General features: G+C 43.0%; 1 protein-coding gene across 13 annotated transcripts in view; it reads right to left on the reverse strand.

Annotated features, from left to right (window-relative positions):
• LIMCH1 (LIM and calponin homology domains 1) overlaps positions 1 to 16496 on the reverse strand; it is a 347525-nt gene that overhangs the window by 218465 nt on the left and 112564 nt on the right. The window lies entirely within an intron of this gene.

The raw sequence follows: 16496 nt of genomic DNA on the forward strand, positions 1-16496 counted from the left end.
AACTGCACAAACTCTTGTCATGGAAAAGTCCTATTTTCCTAATTCATATAAAGCCACTGTCTGTACTCAAGCTCAAAGAGGCTACCCATGGTATCTTTTTGAGTTTACACAAAGGTGTTAAATGGGCTATCAGAGGCCCCGGTAGAAGTATTATTATCATCCCTGTTTTCCAGATGGAGAAATTCAAGTATAGACCATGAAGTAACTGGCCTAATTTCACACAGTAGGTGGCAGAGCCGGGACTCTAAGTTGGGCAGTCTGGTTCCCTACCCACGTTCCTAACAGAAGGCTATGCTGCCCAAATATGCCTGTGTCCACTGAGCTGTAAATAAAGATCTAACTTCCTACTGCCTATGCAATCTCTTCTCTTCAATGTGCTTCTTCCTCAAAAAGTGGAAAAAGAACATAAACCCTGAAATCCACAGAAATGCCAAAATGTCTGCCACGTAGTGTCAATTCATTCAACACCATGGGGTGAAATCATAGAAATCTCTGTGATGTCACTGGACTTTAATCTCTGTATTTAAAAAATCATCACACATAGCCAAAGAATCCAACTTGAAAGAACCCTATATACAACTTGATCCTCTGTGGGATAAAAAATAAACACCCACTAACAGGGAGTGAATGGGACTAGAAGGAAGACAAGGTGCTTCATTTGAGACCATGAGGCATTTCAGAACAAAATATTCCCCTACCTATCTTCCTCTGGTTCTTTAAACTCACAAATAACGTATTACGGCAGGAAGTCTGTTCTCCTGGCTGCTTTGTGATGAAGACAGCAGGTGGAAATCCCAGCCGACTGAAGTGTTGTTCATTGCTGGGCCTCACTGACACTTCAGTGTGGCGGCTGACCCCACCGAAGGAGCAGTGCCATCTTGGTTTCTACTGGAGTGAACACTGCTCAGAATCTGTATTTAGCTCTCCTTACACAATGTTTCCTCCATAAACACTGCACATCAACAAAGAAGGAGTCCTGCCTTCCAGGTGTTACAAAGAGCCACAGGAGAACAGTGTGCTGCTGCCCCACTCTAGGTAACTTACAGCAAAAGCAAGGCTATTGGTTATACACCTAGTAGGTGAAGTGAAGTCGCTCAGTCGTGTCCGACTCTTTGCGACCCTGTGGACTGCAGCCCACCAGGCTCCTCCGTCCATGGGATTCTCCAGGCAAGAATACTGGAGTGGGCTGCCATTTCCTTCTCCAGGGGATCTTCCTGACCCAGGGATTGAACCTATATCTCCCACGTTGGAGGCAGACGCTTTAACCTCTGAGCCACCAGGGAAGCCCAAGTAGGTAGGGCTTCCCTAGTAGGTGAGATCCACATTTAACCAAAAACAAAACCAAACAGAACCCTCTGCCCACACATCATCTTGAAAAACTTCACTAATCAAAAGTGAAGAAAGAGGAAAAAAAGGGAAAATGGCATGCAAAGGTAACTGTGTTGTTGTTAGAACAGGCAATCTGTTCTAGGAAGTCCTTGGTTATATTTTTCAAACTCCTTATAATTAAGTCATCCTGCGAGATGGCCTAGAACCCATGGTATTCTACTAAATGATTAACAACTGGTTCTCAGGAGATGGGGAGGAGAGAAGAGCCAATTTCCATGGTGTAAATATTCCCACCCTTGCGGATTTCCAGCTCAGTCGATGTCACTGAACACAGAGTCAAGAGGAAATGAACACAATCTTCTCTCTTGAGCCATATGAGCTGGCTCCTGAATACCACCATGAACTTGCATTGTGTATCACATACACATCATGAGGCTGTTAACTTAAATGTGGTGTTTTAAATGTATCACTATTTCTATGACATTGGAAAATTAACAAATAACCACGGAAAGAAAAGCATATAACTGTACCAATGTTTCTAAACTTTCTCACACCTTTGTTCATAAACAGTCAACATCTTACAGAAAGATACAACTTTTCAATGCCAAGATGATATAAATCTATTGTCCTTTCAGAGGGGCTGTTTCTGATTTCCGGCTACAGGTAGGCAATCAGAAAGCAAAAGGAATTCACTGAATTCCCCAAAATTGGAGCAGTAATAATAATCCAAAGAATAGGTCTTTCCCAATTTAAAATGAAACATAAAAAGTTTACCTTTGCCCTAAATATTTCCTGGCTGTGGAACATACTCAGGTTCTTGAAAGCCTGTATTCTCTTGAGTCCCATATTTACAGACATACTTCCTTCCCCCACTTATCAGGGCTATGCTCAGTCATAGTTCAGTTGTGTCTGACTCTTTGCAACATCATGGACTGGAGCCCGCCAGGCTCCTCTGTCCATGGAATTTTCCAGACAAGAAGACTGGAGCAGGTTGCCATTTCCTCCTCCAGGGGCTCTTCCTGACCCAGGGATCGAATCCTGCAGGCGGATTCTTTACTGCTGAACCACCAGGGAAACCCCTCCACCCTTATAAGAGAACCAAAAATAATATTTAATAGCATAGCTAATAACTACCTGCATGATACAATTTTTTGTGGACAATTATGTAGATCGTGGCAATACTTTAGAAGACAAAGGGGGAAATACACTCCACCCTCTGCTTCCAACATAAGGACACAAACTATCCAAACAGGAGTGTTGACTACGCTGCTCTGGAGAGCTAGCAAAGCAGACCAGTTGCCATTTAGCCCCTGACCGACACAGGCAGCTGTTGTTTGCAGAAGGAAGAAAGGCAGGACTGGTGCGGCTGGCAACAATCGACAGCTCTGTCCTTTCTTTTCTAAACTGCTAGAACACCTGCTCCCGCCGTCTCTCCAGCCTCGTCCGTTATGCAGCATGCTGATGGCGACGGGACCAGGACACGCCACTGCGCAGCGTGCGCTGCGGACAGAGGGGCAGACCCAGCCCGCCAAGGACGCGCGTGAGCGCCCACACGCCTCCCCTCCCCACTCTCGAGGTAACACAAGCAGGCCCCTCACACCACAACATACTGAGTCGTCAACGTACAGCATTGGGAGGAATCAAAATGCAAAGACAATACTTGTTTCCCACACTGTGTCTGAGGGAGATCAAATTATTATTTCGTGGGGATTGACCTTCACATTTACTCTCTGGCCTGCCTAAGACAGGAAACACTTAAGCACTTCCCAAAGTATGTCCACCTAGTTCCGCAGGAAATTAAGAGATGATGTGGGAAAAAGGCTGCCTGGTCAAGGATGTTTGGGGAATGCTGAGTTTTTGTTTTGTTTTCCACTTTGAGCTTCTCAGAGCCAATAATACGCTAATGTGCACTGAGATCCTCCAGCGGGGGATAAAATAGTGTTTCTTAAACTATTTATCAAGTTACCAAGAGTTTATCAAGTTTACAGAGTTTATCAAGACTCTGTCAAGAAAAGTCTAGGGAGCGGAATCAGGGTTCTGTAGAATGTGTATCAGGAAACTGACTTTCCAGGGCACTGGTAGGCATAGCATGGTGGCACCAATGAGTTCGTCACATAAGTTGTTTGTTCTTTACTGTATTGGAGTCCTTGGTACTTTAGAAAATTTGAATAAGCTACTAAAATTTAAAAGCAGAAGAGCTAATATTTAAGCACAACAACAAAGGTCTTTTTTCTTGCTTCTCTAGAAAAAAATGGGGTATGGGGGGGGACTCATGAGGCACTCCTTGCCCACAGACTTGCCTTTTCTGTGCAGGTTATTTTAAACCATAAAGGAATTTTAAAAACAAACTATATAATGTACCCAGTTTATAGTGAGGTTAATGAAAGAAAAACGACAAGTGCACTGTACACAGGTGTTCAGAGAAGTGAAACAAAGGTTAAGTGAGAGTGAGGTATTGAAGAGGAAAGACTTCCCCTGAAAGTGGGGATAAGCGGAGATAGGCAAGAAGAAAGGAGGGACGGTACAGAGCTAAAGGAAATGTCAAGAACAACAGCATAAGCCTGAAACCAGTTAAGTCATAAAAACAGTCACAGACTGCTTCAAAATATAGACCTGAAACACGCTTCATTTTAAATTTGTAATTTAGTTGAGGAAAACAGTGGTCAAGAATTTTAACAATTAAATGGCTCCGAACCATAGATAGGGTCAAGTCAAGCCATTTGGCCATTGAGTCCAATCTCTAAGAGGATAAACACTAGATATTTTGTAGTTATATGACTAAGTAATTTCCAAAACAATCCCCATCACATGCCAGGTGCAAAAGCAATTACATCAAATTCCTTGCCAGTTCCACAGACCTGGGATAGCGGGGCCTCCAAGAACCAGTGAACCAGTTTGAAAAAAATTCTGGAACCTCAGGGATCCTATTACTACAAAGCACAAATAGATTTTCAAGGGCTCACTTTGAAATATTAAGCATTGTTCCACTCAGATCTTTCCACCAAGGACTGCCCTAGAACATTTATTTAAAAACCAGTGCGAACTAAGTCAGCGTCTAAAATAAAGCTTCACCTTGCTTGAAGTCATGAAGCATAATGGTTTAACGTCAGCACAGCGTGATTGGCACAATCTAAAACAACAATAACAACAACAAAAAGCTACAGAAACATTTTCATATTTTTAAGAAGTTAGATCTAACACGTGATAGAAGCTCAAAATGTACTTTTAAATCTGAGTCAAGATCTAACTATTGCTGTTCTACAATTTCTGTTATTTTTTACATCATGATCCTTCCAAGATTTCTACTAACAACTCAAAACCCCAGCCCTCAGACTTGACTAGTTTTCAACCTTTATTTTCAAAACAATGTCTTGTTTTAGAAAGATTAGCAACCGCAGACACACGAAAAAGATCATCTTCCAAAATTTTGGGAGCTACCAGAATCTTCCCTAACCTTGGCACCTTTTTTTCCTACCTCTAAGCAAAGAACTGCCTCTCTTGCTTTCTGAGCAAGTCCTTCCAACCGAGGCCCTTGCTCCCACTCCCTTCCCTCTGACCTCCTCTCCTCGGCAAACCTCTCTGCATGTGGCAGTCTTGATTCAAATATTTCTAAGTGCTTCCTACTGCCTAAAGCTCAAGCACTAACTTCAATCTGCAACATACATCTATTCCTTCCATGTATTCACCACACATATCCACGTCTCCTTGTATTTACTTGTGCCATGACCACGTCTGGAATGCCGTATCTTTATTTAACTATATATAATCCCATGTTCAAACCTCAAGATACAAATACTCTAAAATTTCCCACTAACTCCCATATCCTTCAATAAACCAAATTTATCTCCAACTCCCAAAGAACTTACTGTCTTTTATACATGAAATAGGGCTTCCCTGGTAGCTCAGCTGGTAAAGAATCTGCCTGCAATGCAGGAAACCCCAGTTCGATTCCTAGGTCAGGAGGATCCCCTGGAGAAGGAATAGGCTACCCACTCCAGTATTCATGGGCTTCCCTGTGACTCTGACAGTAAAGAATCTGCCCACAACGTGGGAGACCTGGGTTCGATCCCTGAGTTGGGAAGATCCCCTGGAAAAGGGCATGGCAACCCACCCCAGTATTTTTACCTGGAGAATCCCCAAGGACAGAGGAGCCCGGTGGGCTACAGTCCATGGGGTCGCAAAGAGTCAGACTAAGCAACAAGCACAGAACAGCACATCCATGAAATAAGACAGGGTTTGTAATCAGAAAATCCAGGCTTAAATCCCACCTCCACCACAAACTAGTATGTGATTTGGGGTGAATGCATCTGCACTGATCTTACAAGTAAGGATTAAATGAGATTATGTGTATGAGAGCACGTGAATACCAGTAATGAGAAAATGTAGCTTTGAAATGTAATTTACCTTATATTGTCATTAATACTTGTATGTTTTGTCCCTGTGTTCCTGAGTAGATTCATTCACTGAACAATTATTTACAGAGCACGTCTTCTACGCCTCGACTCTGGGGATGTATTCCCTGAATTCATGGCACTGTTTAGTAGACAGAAGATAATATGGCATGTAATACGGTATCAGGCAATAGTGCGAGCTATGAAGAAAAACAAGGCAAAATAAGGGGATTAAAAAGTGGCAAAAAAAAATGGATTGTTACTTGAGATATTTTAAAGTGAAAGGCAACACATAATCAGAGACTTTAAGACGGAGGCAGTGAGTGGTGCTCACTTCTGTGGGAAAAGCATCCAAAGGAGAGACACGCTAAGTTCAAGGCCCAAAGGTGGGGATGAGCATGAAGTGCCTCGTAAGGAAAAAGTCAAGCTACTGCTAATTCTGTTGCTAGAATGGAGGTAATAAGGTGGCGAAATGACAAGATGAGGACAGATAGGAAGCTACTAGTCTCACAGGCAACAATAAGGACCCTGGAATTTATCTCAGTGCCGTTCAAGTTCAGTTAAGTCATGCAGTCGTGTCTGACTCTGTGACCCCAGCTGCTGCTGGACTGCAGCACGCCAGGCCTCCCTGTCCATCACCAACTCCCGGAGTTTATTCAAACTCATGTCCATTGAGTCGGTGATGCCATCCAACCATCTCATCCTCTGTCATCCCCTTCTCCTCCCGCCTTCAATCTTTCCCATCATCAGAGTCTCTTTCAATGAGTCAGTTCTTCACATTAGGTGGCCAAAGTATTGAAATTTCAGGTTCAGCATCAGTCTTTCCAAAGAATATTCAGGACTGATTTCCTTTAGAGTGGACTGGCTGGATCTCCTTGCAGTCCAAGGGACACTCAAAGAGTCTTCTCCAACACCACAGTTCAAAAGCATCAATTCTTCAGCACTCAACTTTCTTTATAGTCCGAGTTGGTCACATCCACACATGACTACTGGAAAAACCATAGCTTTGACTAGACGGACCTTTGTTGGCAAAGTAATGTCTCTGCTTTTTAATATTCTGTCTAGGATGGTCATAGCTTTTCTTCCAAGGAGCAAGCATCTTTTAATTTCATGGCTGCAATCACCATCTGCAGTGATTTTGGAGCCCCCCCAAAATAAAGTCAGCCACTGTTTCCACTGTTTCCCCATCTGTTTGCCATCAAGTAATGAGACCAGATGCCATGATCTTAGTTTTCTGAATGTTGAGTTTTAAGCCAACTTCTTCACTCTCCTCTTTCACTTTCATCAAGAGGTTCTTCAGTTTCTCTTCACTTTCTGCCATAAGGGTGGTGTCATCTGCATATCTGAGATTATTGATATTTCTCCCGGCAATCTTGATTCCTGCCTGTGCTTCTTCCAGCCCAGCGTTTCTCATGATGTACTCTGCATACCAGTTAAATAAGCGGGGTGACAATATGCAAACTTGACGTACTCCTTTCCCAATTTGGAACCAGTGTGTTGTTCCATGTCCAGTTCTAACTGTTGCTTCTTGACCTGCATATAGATTTCTCAAGAGGCATGGTCTGGTCTTTCCATCTATTGAAGAATTTTCCACAGTTTGTTGTGATCTACACAGTCAAAGGCTTTGGCATAGTCAATAAAGCAGAAGTAGATGTTTTTCTGGAACTCACTTGCTTTTTTGATGATCCAACGGATGTTGGCAATTTGATCTCTGGTTCCTCTGCCTTTTCTAAATCCAGCTTGAACATCTGCAAGTTCACGGTTCACGTACTGCTGAAGCCTGGCTTGAAGAATTTTGAGCATTACTTTGCTAGCGTGTGAGATGAGTGCAACTGTGTGGTAATTTGAGCATTCTTTGGCATTGCCTTTCTTTGGGATTGGAATGAAAACTGACCTTTTCCAGTCCTGTGGCCACTGCTGAGTTTTCCCAATTTGCTGGCATATTGAATGCAACACATTCACAGCACCATCTTTTAGGATTTGAAACAGCTCAACTGGAATTCCATCATCTCCACTAGCTTTGTTTGTAGTGATGCTTCCTAAGGCCCAGTTGACTTCACATTCCAGGATGTCTGGCTCTAGGTGAGGGATCACACCATCGTGATTATCTGGGTCATGAAGATCTTGTTTGTACAGTTCTCCTGTGTATTCTTGCCACTTCTTCTTATTATCTTCTGTGTCTGTTAGCTCCATACCATTTCTGTCCTTTATTGTGCCCATCGTTGCATGAAATGTTCCCTTGGTATCTTTAATTTTCTTGAAGCTCTAGTCTTTCCCATTCTATTATTTTCTTCTATTTGTTTGCATTGATCACTGAGGAAGGCTTTCTCATCTTTCCCTTGTTATACTTTGGAACTCTGCATTCAGATAGTATATCTTTCCTTTTCTCCTTTGCCTTTCATTTTTCTTTCCACAGCTTTGTAAGACCTCCTCAGACAGCCATTTTGCCTTTTTGCATTTCTTTTTCTTGGGGATGGTCTTGATCCCTGTCTCCTGTACAATGTCACGAACCTCTGTCCAAAGTTCTTCAGGCACTCTATCAGATCTAACCCTTGAATGTATTTGTCACTTCCACTGTATAATTGTAAGGGATTTGACTTAGGTCATACCTGCATTGTCTAGTCTAGACAGCATTTTAAAAAGCAGAGACATTACTTTGCCAACAAAGGTCCGTCTAGTCAAGGCTATTGTTTTTCCAGTGGTCATGTATGGACGTGAGAGTTGGACTATAAAGAAAGCTGAGCACAGAAGAATTGATGCTTTTGAACTGTGGTGTTGCAGAAGACTCTTGAGAGTCCCTTGGACTGCAAGGAGATCCAACCAGTCCATCCTAAAGGAGATCAGTACTGGGTATTCATTGGAAGGGCTGATGTTGAAGCTGAAACTCCAATGCTTTGGCCTCCTGATGTGAAGAGTTGATTCATTGGAAAAGACCCTGATGCTGGGAGGGACTGAAGGCAGAAGGAGAAGGGGACGACAGAGGATAAGATGGTTGGATGGCATCACTGACTCAATGGACATGAGTTTGAATAAACTCCGGGAGTTGGTGATGGACAGGGAGGCCTGGCGTGCTGCAGTCGATGGGGTCGCAAAGAGTCGGACACGACTAAGGGATTGAATTGAACTCAACGGTCTAGTGGTTTTCCCTACTTTCTTCAATTTAAGTCTGAATTTGGCAATAAGGAGTTCACGATCTGAGCCACAGTCAGCTCCCAGTCTTGTTTTTGCTGACTATATAGAGCTTCTCTATCTTTGGCTGCAAAGAATATAGTCAATCTGATTTTGGTATTGACCATCCGGTGATGTCCATGTGTAGAGTCATCTCTTGTGTTGTTGGAAGAGAGTGTTTGCTATGGCCAGTGCGTTCTCTCGGCAAAACTCTATTAGCCTTTGCCCTGCTTCATTCTGTACTCCAAGGCCAAATTTACCTGTTACTCCAGGTACTTCTTAACTTCCTACTTCTGCATTCCAGTCCCTCAGTGAAAAGAGTTCTGAGCAGGGAAGCACTATGACTTAATTAACATTAAAAAATTATGCTGACCATTGTATGGGGAGTTGACATGGGGGGGATAAGTGGGTAAGACTGAGGACAGAAAGACCATTGAGGGCGCAACTACATAGATTAGGTGAGAAAGATGGTAACTGGGATGACGTTGGCAGCTGAGGGAATGATGAGAAGTGGTCTAATCCCAGGTTTATCTTGAAGGCAGAAGCTAAAGGATTTGCTGATGGCATGTCCAAATGTGAGGTATTAGCAAAGGAGAAGACCTGAGAATCTCTGTACATTTTGATCATGAACAACAGGTGCTATTGAGATAGGGAAGACTTGGAGAGGAGCAGTTTTGGAAAGAAAAATCAAAAGTTATATGTTGTTCTTATTAAGGTTGAGAGGACCATGTGATATCCAAGTAGAGACACTGGGGAAACCCACATACTAGAGTTCAAAGGAAAGGACAGAGCTACACATTTGGACATGGATGATGAGATAAAGTCACCCCTAAAGGGTGCAGGAGTAGAGGTCCAAGGACTGAACCTAGGGGTCAGTCAGCAATTGCAAATCAGGAAAAAGAGGGGAGTCCAGCAAAGGTGAACAAGAAGGAATGGCTAATGAATTAGGAGGACAATTAGAAGATAAGAATGTCCTAGCAGCTAAAGAAGAAAAAAGTGTTTGAAGAAGAAAGGGGAGGATAATGGTCCAATGGTGCTGGAAGGTTGTATAAGATGAGAACTGGGAATTGTCTGTTGAACTTGGGCAAAGAAAGACACAGGTCACCCTTGACCTGGGTAATTTCTACAGAATGGTGAGGACGCCAGTATACTAGAGTGGATAAGAAGGAGAACACAGTCAACTCTGCATTGAGTAGGTTTGGAGAAGAAGGTGAAGATGTGTAGTTTAGGAAGGGCACTTGCTAGAGGAATGACCCCAGAGAAAAGGAGAAGGCAATGGTGTAGGAAAGAGAGGAAGTGACAACTGAAGAAGCAGAGAGAAAGTCTTTGAAGAGGTGAGGGGAAGTAGCTCACGAGGCCGAGGACAGGCCTTAGATGTGAGGAGAGAGGTCGTGCAGTCAGGGAAGGAAGGCAGAGTAAATGGGTACAGATGCAGCAGTAAGTGTAACTGCTAATCTGAACAGATAAGCAGTTCTCATCAGGACGCTTTTAGAAGCCATCAGTTGAGGATAAAAAAAAAAGGAGAAGGATGTTGGAGATTTAGGAAAGAGAAACAGGAAGACTGGGGCTAGTGAACTGATACAGGGACAGTGAATAAGTGTGGGCTGCCATGTGATGTCCATTCTCTGCTTCAGCCTTCAAGAACCTCTAGAGCGGGACTCTCCTGGTGGGTTCAGGGGCTGAGACTCTGCGCTGCCAATGCAGGGGGCCTGGGTTCGAACGCTGGTCAGGGAACCAGATCCCACATGCCACAACTCAGAGTCCACAAGCCAGGCTTCCTTCACGGTCCAGTGGTTAAGAATGTACCTGCCAATGCAGGGGACACGGGTCCAATCTCTAGTTCAGGAAGACTCCACATGCCACAAGGCAACCAAGCCGATTAGACACAACCACCAAGCCCGATCTCTAGAGCTCCACAGCCCACGCTCAGCACCAGGAGAAGCCACTGCAGTAAGCAGCCCAAGCGCCGAAACTAGAAAGTAGCCCTCACTCATGACAACTACGGAAAGCCTGTGCACAGAAATGAAGACCCAGCACAGCCAAAAATAAAATAAATAATAAGTATTTTTTTGAAAAGAATTCACATGCCACAACTAAAAGATCCTACACGCCACAGCTAAGACCTGGCACAGCCAAATAAATTTTTAAAAATTTTTTGCTTTAAACGAAGAACCTCTACAGCTTGCAATTGTTATCAAAGAGACATGCACTTAACAACGAGCCTGATTTCTTTGAGAAACAGAAGATGTTTGCAAACCAGCGATGATGGTATCCTGAGAAAGGGGTGTTAAAACTAAAAAGAAAGTTTTTCTGGAATATTTGTCACCAGCCCTGCCTTGGACACTATGACAAGTGCCTAGGACTACAAGCATGGCCTGAAGCCACATTCAGTCATCTCATCTTGACAAGTCCACGGGAGTCCCTGGTGAAAGGGACATTCCAGAGAAACAACACTTCAGAAATTTGGGGAGTCTACCAAAAGAGGAGGGAGAAAATAAAACAGATCAGTATGGTATGATTTTTGAGTTCGCACCACAATCGTATATTCTGGAGTCATATAAGTGAACCCATTTCCTCCAAAGAGGAGCAAGATAAACAGGTAAAGGAATGTCAGTCACTCAAATGTGGTTACTTCATTTCAGTTGTTGTGTGTGTGTTGTGGGGATGCAGAGTGGAGGTTAAAAGTATCAGTGTCCAACTACTAAGAGGTACAGCTCATCAATTTTCTATTTTCTAAAGAGATATCATGATCTTCAGCCTCCATGAATTCACAGGATGACCCTGTGACATCATTATAAATATCATGGTGAAAGCTGCCCATTTGACTACATTTAAGAGAAACCATGATGACAAATCCTCTGCTGAGACTTTTGAGAAGAAAGATTTAAAAATCACTAAGATAAAACACTTTGCCTGGGTTCCCCAGGGTCATGTGACAGATTTGCAGCTTCAAAAATTAGAGTCGTTTCACAAGTTAGTTTCACGCACAATCCCAACATACAAAAACCCAGAGTCGGAAATCTGAGTTGCTATATTTGGCCACATGCTATATTGGCCAAATAACAGACAATAACAGTGTACAAAAGTAAACAGGACTCCAAAAGGTAGCTGGAGTGTCAACACCAACTTTAATCTTACCTGAAGGACAGAAAATCAAATACCTGGTAGTACAGACCAACACGCGTGCTCAGGCGCTCAGTCCTGTCCGACTCTGCGACTCCATGGATGGAAGCCTACCAGGCTACTCTGTCCCTGGAATTCTCCAGGCATGAATACTGGAGTGGGTTACCATTTCCTCCTCCAGAGGATCTTCCCAACCCAGAGAAAGGACCCATGTCTCTTGTGTCTCCTGCACTGGCAGGCAGATTCTTTACCACTCAGCCACCAGGGAAGCTCCCAATTCAGTAGTATGTAGACCAAAATCACCACTATTATTTGAGATATCGTTCTCATTTACATGGCTTTGCCACAAATTTTTTACTTCCCTTATGTTAAAGGATGCAAATTTAAGTTACTCACATGCTCAGAATATATGTGAACTAAAGGCAAAATTCAAGTGATAACCAGAAAATGTATTGTACACCACATCAGAAAATAAATCCACTTTTTATTATTTCAATTTGTCATAATGAGAATCCTTGAAGAATGTGGTAGAAATTTCTGCAAACTCTTCCATCAGTAGAATGAGACTTTACCCAGTAGGATATGTTAAGACTGCAGGAATAAAGCAAAGAAACTCTCCACCATGCGCAGTTTTTCAAGGTAAAAGAAAATCCTTGTGAAATCCCAGCAGTGGAAGGAAATGAGGAACGATGATTAATAACACTTTGATTCATGGGTGGGGGATCATAAATGGTGTGCTCTCTGAAACAGGATACGTCTGTTCCACTTGGGATCCCTCATATTTGAACATCCATCTTTCTTGTTCATAGGAGGCCCTTCTTACCAGGGCCACCACCTTTTTTCCTGGTGGCCATAGCAGTCTAGAGATGGCCCTGTTTCTCCCAAGGTCAGTATATTCGATTTTAAGCTGTCCTTGCAGGACCAGCAGTGGGAGAGTAGAACCACCAGGGTCATGAAACGTGCTTTGAAATCCATCCACCATGCTCTTAGAAAGTGCAAACCGGTCGATGTGAAAACATCACACAGAGCTGCTCAGCATCCATCAGCATCAGCTACTCAACCTGTGAGCAGACGAGCCTTCAGATGATCACAGACTCAGGCTTCAAGTCTTCCAGCTGAGGCCTCAGACAGACAAAACTAGGTTCAGCCTAGGTGCCGAGGACCCCTGGCCCCACAGCTCCTGCCTGAACCCCTGGGGGCGAGCGCCCTATGTATATATACACTATTATGTAACACTTCCAGGGGGTCTCGGGAAGTACCCTGGAATCAAACACAATATTTCTGTGGTGAAACATTTGAATGGTCACATTAAAAGGAACAAATAAAAATAATGACGAGCCTGAAGTCATTTACGATCAAGTCAGAGTTCTGTTACTAAATGAATTACAAAAGGAAGGAAGGGAGGGATAGAAGAAGGGAAATTTTCACAAACAAAAACAATTAAAAAAAAAAACAAACAAATTTTTTAAAGTAGCCTTCTCAACTTAGTTCTGGGTTGCCAGGAGTGTATTAGTCCAAAAGGAAAGTCTGAGATTTTAAACGTACAGAATATGTGCCAAACAGTAGACAGGGGTCCCAGGAAACACAAAGAGATGAGAGGCACCCCCACTGCACATTTCTATGTTCTGCATGCAGAGAGGTATGCTTCTGGCCACTGTGATCCAGGAGTAGAGCTACCCTGCAGAATATGCAGTGATTCCACAAATACCGGTGTGTATTACTAGAGGAAAGACACTGTGCTGGATACAAGAAACAGAATGATGAGGTATGTGGAGGGGAGCAAGTCATTAAATTACACACACGCAAAAATACAACTGCTGTAGTTTCCAGAAAGGAAAAATACATGGGGCCAGGAGAGCTTAGCATGTGATCTGCTCAAGAAAGTGGCTTCTGAACTGAGAATGACAAGGAGGTAAGAAAGGAAGAAGAAGGGGAAGCGCCTTCCAGGAAGAAGAAATGACGTGGGCACAGCCCGGTGGAAAGACGGAACAGGACACCTGAGGGGCAGGAAGAAGGATCAGAGAGGAGGAGCTCAGAGAGCTGAGTGAGCAGACCCTCAGGCCTGGCTGGAGCTGCGGGTGGACAAGGACCAGTGCCAAGTCTTCCGGGGCACTTGAAGAAATGTCACCTGAGCCCAGGAACAATGAGAAGCCGTGGGATGAACGTAAGCAGAGTTGGGAAGGGTGACAGATCAGGTAAATCTCACTATAAGGAAAGGATCAGGAGAAGGGCAAGTGGCCGTGGATGAAGAACAACACTGGGACGCTTTTGCTAAAGACTTGCTACTTGGAAGCCACGCCACAATCAACCAGAAATGGTAGATTTCTACCAATCCGAAATGCCTCGGTCCTGGATTCAAGCTATTAAACATGTGTCACAGATTTACTGGCAAAGGTAAAACCATGAATCCTCTCTCATCTTCTCCTGTTCTGTCTGAGCCCCAAAAAACAGATAATAGAGCCTTCTAGGCTCGAGGCTATGGCTGATAACATAAATGGGAGTTTATTAAAAAAAGAAAAAGTCACCTTTAGGAAGTCAATTGTGCCTAGATCTTAAACAGCTGATACTTGGGTCATCCTCTCCAAGCTCTGAAGGGGGCCTTTGGGGTTGTAGAAAAGAAATTCATAGTTAAAAAAAACACAAGAAATGTATTCAACTGGTTCTCGAAATATACGTCTCTTTGAGACCTTCCTGGGAATAGATGATTATAGCAGCACAGAAGGCAATATCTGGGGGATTTAATATTTTATTCAGTTTTCAGGTGGTTCAAGATCCTGGATCCACTCCAAGGAGCTTCATCCTGAGAACTGAGAGTTCCACCATGTTGGTGCTAAAAATTGCTCTGGCCTTGCACATAATATAAACTACACATAAGAGATCAATGTGAGCTATTAAACCTATGTCGACTGACTTCATATGAAGATGGAATTCTAATATAAACTCTGAAAAAGTAAAAGGTCTATTTTAAATTTCCGGGCAATTACCCATGAGGCAAAATGTTGCCTTTTGCCAGCTGTCTCAGTTTTTTGGGGGAAAAAACCAAACAGATTTTTCCTCTTTTATGTTTCATATCCAAGCCACAAGCCAGAAAACACTGGTATTTACTCCAATGTTAATAAAAGTAAATGGCTCTGTGGTTTGGGGTCACTGATATAAAACTTGTGCTCTTTTTAGTTTACGTTATGTACAAAAGTTCAAAATTTCAAGATGCATCCAGAACTGATGACTTACTTATGCTTGTCTATGGTGATTCAAAACATTTTTTTCAGTTTATGTTTGAATTACTTCTGCTTTTCTATGCCAAACGCGCTCATGATTCTTGTGGGATTCTTTTTCTCTCTTCTTTTTTTACCTTTATGATGCTAGAACTTTTTTTCTGCCTGAGCCGCCTCCTTGCTGTAATCTACTCAAGGAGAAAGTCAAACCCATAAGGAGCTACATGACCAATGAAACTCTCGTCTTAAACCGTAAGTTACCAATAAAGATTTTTTCCCCAGAGAAATGGAATTTAATTAATCCTTTTTGCAGTTGCCTTTTTATTTCCTAAAGGATACAAGTCAACTGGGGCCAGTACAAGCAACTTGAAAAAAACATTCTAGGACCTAATACACAGATGCCAAACATACTGCTTCCCTCCCAAATCCATCAGGTCCCCACACCAGATGTTGGGGCTGCATACACCCAAAGTTCAGCACGCTTTCAAGTCAGTCTTTCCATCAGCCAGATGCTCAAGTCGACAGTTTCCTTTATAACTATTTATCAAACAAAGAGAATTGCACAGACCTGAAGCAGGAGCCCACCCCTGCCCCTGCCTCCTTGGCAACGCTGGCCAAAATGCTAAATAGATCCGTCTTCTGCATGCTGTCCAAAAACACGCTACTGATTTAGACAGACCTGCAGAACAATCAATCATGGTCTCAGCCCTGATGAACGGCCAGGGGCTGTACACGTTCATTTCATTGGGATCTTACTTAGGTCTGAGGACTTCTCTCCTTTATGTTTTCAAACTATGGTAATCATTTCCATGCAAAGCTAAGGAATGGCAGGTGGGGGGAAATGCCACTTGGGCTAATGTTTTGCTGCTGGCTTTCATAACTTAAGTCCTCAAAAGAAAATATTCCAGATTATGTTGAGGGCCTCCCAGCCCTTCCGAAACTGCCAAGCTTTTCAGAACCTAACAGAAATCAGGCACTGGCCCCCAAGGCAACCCTGGTAAGGTCTGTCTCCCCTTTCTGCTAGTTTTGTATTGTCTGTCATAGACATCCTAAGGGAATAAATATATAAGCTAAGACTATATTTCTGTCTCATGTGATTAGATAACAATACAATGAAATAGGAACACAGACCCTCAGATTCTTAAAAAACATCTGTAATTTTCTTTTATGGTTTTTTTTTTTTTCTTTTCCCCCATTTTATAAGCAAAAGACTGAAAATTGTGCAACTCACTATAGAACTATGCATCAAATGAGGCGAAATCTCTTTGGT

This window comes from Cervus canadensis, chromosome 19, assembly GCF_019320065.1.
Source record: "Cervus canadensis isolate Bull #8, Minnesota chromosome 19, ASM1932006v1, whole genome shotgun sequence".
Lineage (NCBI taxonomy): Eukaryota > Metazoa > Chordata > Mammalia > Artiodactyla > Cervidae > Cervus > Cervus canadensis.